The sequence below is a fragment of the Arachis duranensis genome, chromosome 5, assembly GCF_000817695.3.
Source record: "Arachis duranensis cultivar V14167 chromosome 5, aradu.V14167.gnm2.J7QH, whole genome shotgun sequence".
NCBI classification, from domain to species: domain Eukaryota; kingdom Viridiplantae; phylum Streptophyta; class Magnoliopsida; order Fabales; family Fabaceae; genus Arachis; species Arachis duranensis.
The window spans coordinates 100802654-100813583 of record NC_029776.3 but is presented as its reverse complement, the minus strand read 5'-3'; positions in this window follow the sequence as shown (position 1 = coordinate 100813583).

Here is a 10930-nt window from a genome sequence, read left to right as displayed (position 1 = left end):
GAAAATTCTGATAGAAACACATGACCATAAATAGTTCGTCAATCTGAATTTCAAATTGCAAGTTATGGTCAATTTGGTGAAAGGGTGAATAGTAAACCCATCTTCTCCTCTCTTCACTCTTTCAATGCTTAATGTCATGTCATTGTGACAAAGGAAGAGTGGGGAAGGAAGTGGTATGGGGTAAGGAGGGGAGTAGATCATCTCTAATGAAAAAAAAATTTAATGGTATTCAGAGTCTAATCTTATTCTTTATTATTCTTTCTTTTTTATTTATTTTTAGTCTTATTTATAAAATTAAAATTGAGAGATCATCTTTATTTTCTCAAGTGTTAAAAAAATAAAGAGGATTCATTTTCGAGTGAAAAATTGGCTAATGGGCCTTGAACCCAAATTGTGGCCCATGTTTTTTAGTGCTTTTGGCCCAACTTTAAGCCAAAATCTTTAAAATAAATATTTTAGTTTATGTTTCAAATATTTTTACCCTTTCAAATGATAAATTTTAAATTTTCAAATATTTTTCACTTATAATTTAATTTATTAACTATTAATTCATTAATTATAATTTAACTAAATTTTACAAAAAAAAAAAAACAAAATGGATCTGTGGGCCTAAACCTATCATCACTAAAATTCCTTTCAATAATCTCGGTCACAATTAAATATTGGACTTACGATGTATAAAGCAAGTATGAAATTAAATAACTAGAAAAATAGATAGAAATATTAGTGATAATCCCTAATAATCTCATAAAAAACAGTTGAATATTCTGTTTCGTCCTTCTCTTATGAACACTCTGTTCACTCCAAATGCGTCGTCACCGTGCATTGCATGCATCATGCATGCACAGACGGATTTCACAAACGGGCACAAAAGCTTTCAGTTTTTATTTTGTTTCTCGTGCGAGAGATAAAGTTGCTTTGCAGCTAGTGACTCAATGAAAGAAAATTGGACCACAATTGGCTTTTTAAGCCCCATAAAGCATGTTATATGCCTGGGATTTTAATCTTCTGCAATGTCACTAACTGCTATTCTATGGCCTTCCAACGGTGGCTTCCAATAGTCTTCATCTCTCCGGTCTGGACTCTGGACTCTGGACTTTGAACCTTTGGATTCAGGATAATATCCAATGCAAATATATTTTTTTTATTTTGATTTTATGATTTTGAATTTCATATTTTTGTTTTGGATATCAATTTTTTTAAGTTATTTTTTAAATTGATTTTTTTTTATTTACAAATGGGCTACTTAAATTTTTTTTTATTTATAAATAGACTACTTAAAAATCTAAAACTTGATTTATTTGGTAATCTTTAAAAGAAATAGTATTGAGAAGTAATCTGTATGAGACTCGAGACGCATCTATTTGTCTCAAGGGTCTCTCGGATATGTAACTCAAGACATCATTTTACCACTTTCTGTAAAAATGGTTGATAATACGCAACATATAGCTAACCTAATATAACCCATTAATAGCAGGTTAATTTTTAATTGGGTCAAATACATTATATCTTGTTCAAATGTATATAATTGAAAAGAAGAAAAAAAAATTGTGAACATACAAAATTTACCTAAACATTGTGTGTAAAATACCTTTTAACATTTTGTTATCAATTTTTTACCTTTACTATTGGACAATTATTTAGAGAAAAAAATAAAAAAACTAACTGGAATTATTTATAGTTTACTTCCTTATGCAAATTTTAGCACATACTAAATCCAAAATACATGAACGACTAATAATTTTTTTTTTCAACCTCCTAAAAGTCTCTGCTTGGGAATATTAAATTTTAACAATACCCTGATTTAATCTAAAAATAAATAAAATTTTAAATTTAAAATATCATAAAAGTCAAATTTCATGGTCTGAATTACAATAATTCAATTAGACTAAAAATATTCAAATTTTAAATCTCATTCATTTTAAACATAATTATTCGATATAAATTGGCAATATCTTTGGTTTCAAAAAATATTCCTTCTGTTCAATTGTCCATTTCTTCAAATTTTATTTATAAAATTTTTAAAATAAATAAAAAATAATTTCATATAAATTTGTCAATTTTATAATTCATTGATATAATGAACGGACAAACATGGTACTTTGAAGTTATTTGAAGTTATAAGGGATATATTTCCCGTTAATATTAATGACAATGAAATTTTATTTCCCTTATTGATGATTGATGCTATTCTACCCCTTAATAGGAAATTGTTGAATAATACTAAATAACTCAACATAATTTTTATTTTATTTATAATTAAAATATATTAAAATATTTCAAATCACTAAAATAATACATTCATGTACAATAAATAAATAAATAAAAAATTTTATATTCAGTTAATTTAACTATAACTATATTTTGCATAATTCATTTCTTTTATCTTGTTTGTTGAAATATAGTATTAATTTTTAATTATTTTTAAAAAATTATCTAATTACAAGTTCATTTTATAGTAGTCTTTTCATTTTTTTTTTGTCATTATACACTACTCACACATCCTTCATTCACACACATTTTGAATTCTTAAACTACAGCCAGCTTTAGCTAAAATTTAAACCTCAGTACAACATTAAAGATACATACAGATATGCCATCTATGCTAGGTTTCTGTTGCCAGTGGTCTTCCCATTTAATCAGTATAATTTTTTATTCATTTCATGATGACCGAAAATTATTATTTTCTTCAATGATTACACAAACATGGCTAGGCCTATTTTTAAAAATGGCTTGGCTGAGAGCATATTTTTACAAACCAAGCTTTCATTGCATATAAATAAAGAAGACAATGTATAAGTTTAAATACTTTTCAATAATCACAGACCTAAAAAAAAGAAAAAAAAAACTTTTCAACAACTTAGTTGCCAGTTTCAAGCCACTCTAAACTCCTAGATTTTATGTATTGGAATGACATTTATAGGGATGTAAAAGAGGTGATATTGAATCTTTGGAGGAACTCGGAGGAAGTGAAGTTTATTAACAAGACCCTGCTTGTGCTCATTCCAAAGGTGGAGAAACCAGAATTCCTTTCCCAATTTCGATCCATATCGTTATGAAATGTTTTGTACAAAGGCTTTCGAAGATCTTGGTGGGAAATTAAAGCCCTTCCTCAAAAATAGAATTTCTTCCCATCAATCCAGCTTTGTTCCTAGCAGAAATATTCATGATAATATCATTATTATTCAAGAAATAGTTCATACGATGAGAAAGATGAGAGGTAGCAAGGATTTTATGACAATTAAAATTGATTTAACTAAGGTTTATGACAAACTAGCTTGGAGTTTCATAAAGTTCTCCCTAACCCAATTCGGTATTCCCTCAGAGTTGTGTACCATTATCATGAACTGTGTGACTTCTACCAGCTTCTCCACTTTGTGGAATGGTCAAAGAATGGATGAGTTTGTTTCCTCTAGAGGTATTAGATAAGGGGATCCCTTATCCCCTTATATATTCGTCATCTGTATGGATAAATTGTCGCACCTCATCCCTTAAGCTGTTGAAAAGAAAATCTGGAGGCCGATGAAGACAGGTAGAAATGGCCCAAATTTGTCTCACGTTATGTTTGCTAATGATTTAATCCTTTTCTCAGAGGCTACGTCGGATCAAATACGCAACATTATGAGTATCCTGAAAGATTTCTATGAAGAATCTTGCCATCCTATTAACCAAGCGAAAATCAATGTTTTTTTTTTTCAAGGAATGTGCCTTCGGAGATTAGACAGAACCTCACTCCCATAAGTGGGTGTTTGGAGGTCAAAGAGATTGGTAGATATCTTAGTGCTTTTATCTACAACTCCAGAAGAAAAAATAATAGATTTGGTTACATTGTTGATCAGATTAAAGCTAAGCTCCAGGGCTGGAAGACTAATTGTTTTTCTATCGCTGGGAGGATTACCTTGGCTCAATCGGTCACTGGTGCTACGGCTATTTATCCTATGCAACACGATCGCCTCCCCAAGAGTACTTGTCTGGCTATAGAGAAGTCGCAACGTGTGTTTATTTGGGGGCATGATAGCACCTCCAAAAATGTCCATCTCATTAGATGGGAGATTCTTACCAAACCTAAAGGAGAAGGGAGGTTGGAAATAAAGAAGCTAGACGAAGTTAGTGAAGCCTTCCTGGTCAAAAGAGGGTGGCAATTGATCAATCAACAAAATCAATTCTGGGCTCAAGTTTTAATAGGAAAATACGATAGACATCATAATTTGCAACATATCATTATTGCTAAGGGTGGAGACTCTATCCTTTGGAGAAGTCTGGCTGAGATTTGGAATGTGGTAACAACAAACATAGGTCACTTGATAGGTGATGGGGAGAGTATCATTTTTGGAAGGACTAGTGGATGAATTATGGAATTATCCTTCCGAATGTAGCCTCTCCTGTTTTGTCGTGTGAGGATGTGAACCAAAGGATGAGTGCCTATATGAATAGAGATGGAAGTTAGAAATTCTATGAATTGGATCATCTTCCAAATCATTATCTTTCGAAAATATTGAACAATCTTCCCCCATCAAAAGATGAAGGCAACGATATATTGATTTGGAGGCTAAATCCAAAAGGGATCTTTACGATAAAACATACCTACAGGATTCTCATGAACCGGACTCAAAGCCATAACAAGATGTGGCAGGGTATCTGGGAGTGGAAGGGTCTCCAAAGAGCAAAAATTTTTGTCTGGCAATTAACTCATGGAGGAATTCTAACAGTGGCCAGGACTGCGAAGTGGAGAAGAGGTAATAACCAGAAATGCCTGTATTGTGACTCGGACATTGATATCCCTATCCATGTCATTAGAGACTGCCCTAGAGCTTCTATTGTGTGGACCTTGCTGCTAAATCCTCAAAGGGTGGGAGAATTCTTCAATCTCGGGCTGCAAGATTGGATTCTAGCTAATCTCAGTCAGCATTTTGGTAATGATAGTGAAATAGATTAGAAGGATCTGTTTATGATTGCTACTTGTTCGATCTGAAAATTCAGGAATGAAATCATTCACTAGAAGAAGAGTTATCCCTTGAGGATCAAAGAGATGAAAAGCAAAAGGTTAGCTAGAGAAGTAAGGGAAACTATAAGAAGGGAGGATGGGAATCTGCAATGAGTTAACATTTCACTGGTTTGGCAACCTCCTCTTGATCAGTGGGTCAAGCTTAATACTGATGGAGCCTCACGAGGAAACCCTGGACCTGCTAGTTGTGCAGGGGTGTTCAGAGATAGATTGGGAGCTTGAATATTGGGGTATGGGTGCAAGTTGGGAACTGTCAAAGCGATTCAGACAGATGTGGAAGCTATTCTTATGGGACTCCAAATAGCTAAGAGGAAGGGAATCCCCAAGCTTATCGTTGAAAGTGACTCGCAAGAGGCCATTGAGTTAGTTAGAAATCCCCCGAAGTTCTATCCCAGTCTCACTCGTCCAATAAGAAAGATTGTGGCGCTCTTAGCAGAAAATTGACAAGTGGTAATCAGACATGCTTATAGAGAGGTAAACAAGGTGGCAGATGGGTTAGCTAACTTAATGTTGGATCAGAATAGTAACCGCGTGGAATGGGAACACCCTCCCCCATCGATCTCTTTATCCTTCTTTACTGATAGAAATGGGGTTTACTTTATCTGTTTATCTTAGTTTCTTTTTTGTTCATGGCCTTAGGCCATCACTTTTATGTAGTGTAACTAAGTATCCTTTATATATTGTCTTTTATTTAATTTTTAGAGGAAAGAAAGAGAATATAAAACAAGTAACTCCCTTAATCTAGCATTTCTCATTTATATTTTATCTTAATAGTAGTGACAAATAGAATATCACATTCCGCCCAAATACAACAACATATGAAAACAATTCTAAGATGGAAAAAGTATCTTTGGATCTTTTAAGGACACGAATGCTTTTATAATATGAAAAAAGGGGAATGTTGAGACCGATTCATCAAATTAAACCATAATAGCAAGAATAAAACAAAAACATTAGAAAAAAGATATAGTGACACGTGGTAATAAAAATGTTCAAATTGAATAATAATATATAAAAAGATAAATTATGTTTTTTTTTTAATATTTGTGATTTTTTTTAAATATCCTTAACGTTTAGTTTTATTAAAATTTTGTTTTTAACGTTTTTGATTTGTATCAAAATTATCGTTGAACGTTAATTTCATATAAAATTTTAGGAAAAAAATTTAAAAATTTCAAGGATAGTTTTGATAGAAATTGAAAATGTGAGGGACAGAATTGAATGAATTGAAAACGTTAGGGACAAAATTGAATAAAATTAAACGTTAGGGATAATTTTAAAAAATATCACAAACGTTAAGGACAAAAGATATACTTTATCCTATATAAAAATATAAATGATATTTGTACTACTTTTTTTTTTGTACACTTCCTTGTACACTTTTTTTATGCTATAAAAGATTTTTTTTATCTTTTTCACTTTTTATCAATTAATTTTAATACAAAAATTAAAATATATAAATTAATACATAAAAATGGTGCATAATATAGAAATAAATTTGAACATGCATTCATGCTACGCGTATAATACATCCCCTGATTTGGTGTCCAGCATTCTTTGAGAGCTTTCTCTCATTTCTTTCTAACACCCTAACAAAACAGATGACATATGTATGTCTACCAACTAATATAATAATGCTGTTGGGCCAACCGTGGGGAGCTCTCGACAATCGGGAAGATTTCGGGGAGGAATCAAGTGAGAAAACATAAGATGCGAAGACACCACATCCAACTCAAAACCTTAAGGTGTCAAGTTAATGGGTCTCTCATCTTTTAAACTCCTCACTCTTCCATGCTTTCTTAGACTCCTCACACTTGCAACACTAACAATCTCCCCCTCAAGTGTGAGCCTCCACATCAAGCATCAACTCCCCTCTAGCTCCTCCACCACCATGAGTATTCGTCCATCACACCGCCGCAAAACACCGCGGGACACGCCGCCCGGACCACCTTTGCCGGGAAGACTTTCGATGCTTCACCTTGAATACCCCTTAAAACCACCAGACCGATTAACCATCGGCTCTGATACCACTTTGTTGGGCCGAACGTGGAGAGCTCTCGACAACCGGGGAGATTTCGGGGAGGAATCAAGCGAGAGAACATAAAATGAGAAGACACCACATCTAACTCAAAACCTTAATTGGAGGTCTGCAGAGGGAGAAATTGGCTTCGACATCAGCTCTGTTTTTTGGGTATATTTCATCTTTTTGCTTATTATTTGTGAGCTTTGGTGCATTGATGTTTTGGCTGGTTATATGCACGTTTTTGTGCTTTGTTTGAGACTCTCTTGTACCTCATTTGATTATAGTGGAGCTATTTCATTGGTCTGGACGACCCATGGTTTTTACCTCTCACATTGAGGGGGTTTTCCACGTTAAAATCTTGGTGTGTTCTTGTTATTGCTTTACTTGCTATATTTGCTTGTTATAGTTGCTACTATATTGTGTTGTGAGTGCTTCCATATTGTTCTTGTGTTAGACATTTGTGTCGTTTCCGCTGTTAGGCTCTTTAGAACACTCTAATGACAAAGCGTCCGCTCACGTCAGGGTCCGAAGGAGATGTAGTTGCTTTGACTTTCTTCGAGATTAAGTTGGTGTTCAGTGTATCGCTTGTGTAGCCTATGCGAAGCGAACAAGCAAGGAATTGAGCTGCGCGAAAACCTACTTTAAAGAAAGGCTAACGACGCGCATCCGTTTTCTTGCTGGGTATAAGATCGAAAAGAATGCATTGGATGAATGCCCGGCTCAGTTTCCTTACTAATTAATTGTTTCTTGCTCCATCTTCTGGTTTTTCCAATATCTAATTTTACACTTTGCCGCAATCGCAGACTTATAAGTGAAGAAACAGGGTTGTGGCATGATTGAATCATGATTTGAGAACAAATTATTTGCCCAAATCATTAACATGCAAATATTTCACGCATTTATTTAAAAGATTAACTCAACTAATTAACTACCTTAAGAGATTCATTTATATATAGTTTTATAAAAATATTATTTATATATTAAAATTATTTATTAAAATTAATTATTAATATATTTATATATAAATACATGTATAGTTTAATTTATTTTTAGTGTATTTATATTTTAATATATAATTTATATTAGTAATTAATTTTAATGACTGATTTTAATGTACACGTAATATAGTTATAGTTTTATACTCAGATGTTTATTTTATTTATATTCTACGAAATGAAAAGATGGAAATAATTTCATTTTTGTCTACTAGTTTAGTGTCAGCTGGAATATTTTGTAAGGTATTTAAGGGGTGACATATTATTCTTTCCATAAAAAACTAGAAAGTTCAAGAAAAACATTTATTCATTTTAAAATAATAAATGTAATACTTGTTATTAAGATGAAATTGAAGAGTGTATATTATAAAGTGTAAACTATATAACTTGCTTCAAAAATAAACAACTCTAAGAAAATAACAAGTAATTGAAAGTTTGAAACTGATGGTAGGTGGAAGATAAAACCTGTACGACATTATGACGGCGATGACGATGATGCTCCGATCCATGTACTGAGTTATGAAGAAGATAAAAACAAGACAGGTTTGGTTGACCTAAGTTTTCGGTTAAAATTGCGTGAGCTGCGTGTTTATATATAATTTTATTTTAATCTAGTTAATCTAACTAACTAATTTCAAAGGAGGATGGATTTTTTTTTTTTAGACAATTTGTAAATAAAGTCATGATAAGACACGTTGTCATGAATCATGTCATTTACTTTTACTTATCCATCCGGGACTAGCACCCAGATATTTTGTTCCTAGATCCAAAATTATTTTACTTATGAACAAATTTTAATTAAAAGAATCATTCTTTTTTTTTTTGCGAGACAGATTGAGCAGTCTCCAATCCAAAATATGACATCACAAACTCATATATTATTTACTCACACATAAAAAAAAAAATTCTAATATGTCATCTCAACTGCAAAAATAATGCATATTTAATAAGTACTTATGCAAACAAAATAATGTTCAATGAGAACATCTTTTTGAACTTTGAAGGAAAAAATGTACAAATCCATTAGATTTTAGTTTTGATGAATGCACTATTAATCGTGTGTTTATTTAGTGCTCTTTTATCTAGTATCTAGGCAAAAGTAGGATTTTTTATTTACAAATAAAATAAATTTTTTATTTATCAATATGTAATTTTTATATTATTTACAAATTTAAAATCTAATATACATATTAGACGCAATACATATAAGATTAAGATAAATATACATCAGATACACTAAATTCGAGATATAAAAAGAATTTATATATATTGTCAAAAGTAGTTTTTTTTTTTAAAAAAAAACCTATTACTTTTAACTATGTGAAAATATGTTTAATTAGTTAGGTTTAGATGTAAATTTCTTTTTAACACGGATAAGTATATATATACACATTAATTTATTGTTATCTAATTTGATGCTTATATTTTTATAGCTTTTTAAACATTCAATAATTGTGTTAAATTTTTTTATTAATATGATATAGATAATTCAATATCTACGTAGAACTTTTTAGGAGAAAACTGTGTATACAAATTAAATCTTAATGGTAATGTTAATTAGAGCCGCTAAAATAAATTTAATAAAGAACCAGCTTTGGAAATTCCTGCAAATGCACTCAGAAGGTCTACAAGAGAGAGGAAGCCTTCATCAAGGTATTCTCCACATGAGTTTGTTTTGTTGACTGATGGGGGAGAACCTGAATGCTTTGGAGAAGCTGTTGAAGATGAAAGCAAAGCTCAATGGCTTAAAGCTATGCAAGAAGAAATGAAGTCCTTGCTTGAGAATGATACCTATGAGTTGGCGAAGCTACCGAAGGGTATGCGAGTTTTGAAGAACAAATGGGTATTCAGAATCAAGAATGAAGAACACAATTCTATGCCTCGGTATAAGGCTAGATTGGTTGTTAGAGGTTTTAGCCAGAGAAAAGGTGTTGATTATGAGGAGATCTTTTCTCCTGTTGTGAGGATATCCATTCGTGCTGTGCTTGGATTAGCAGCATCTCTTGATTTGGAGATTGAGCAAATGGATGTGAAGACAGCTTTTCTTCATGGTGATTTAGATAAGGAAATCTACATGGAGCAACCGAAGGGCTTTGTTGTTAAAGGAAAGGAAGATTTTGTGTGCAAGCTTAAGAAAAGTCTTTATGGGTTGAAGCAAGCTCCAAGACAGTGGTACAAGAAGTTTGAATCTGTTATGGGAAGCATGGTTACCGTAAGACAACTTCAGATCATTGTGTATTTGTGCAAAAATTTTCGGATGATGATTTTTCAGATCATTGGTATTTGTGCAAAAATTTTTTGATGATGATTTTATCATTCTTTTGCTTTATGTAGATGATATTTTGATTGTGAGCAAGAATGCTTTGAGGATTAATGAGTTGAAAAAACAGTTGAGCAAGTTCTTTGCTATGAAGGACTTGGGTTCTGCCAAACAGATTTTGGGCATGACTATTACTCGTTATAGAGATTCCAAGAAGCTTTATTTGTCACAGGAAAAGTACATAAAGAAGGTGCTTCAAAGGTTTGGCATGAATGATGCCAAATGTGTTGCTAGTTCTTTTGCTCCTCATTTTAAGTTGAGTACCAAGCAGTGTCCAACCACTGATGAGGAGAAACAAGCAATGGATGAAATTCCTTATGCCTCAGCTATTGGAAGCTTGATGTATGCTATGGTGTGTACTAGACCAGACATTGCTCATGCGGTTGGTACAGTGAGTCGTTTTCTCTCTAATCCAGGTAAAGAACATTGGAATGCTGTTAAATGGATTATGAGATATCTCAAAGGTACAACTAACTTGAGTTTGAGTTTTGGTGGTGAGAAACCTTTGCTAGTTGGCTTTACTGATGCAGACATGGCAGGAGATATTGATTCTCGAAAGTCTACTTCAGGTTATTTGGTCAAGTTTG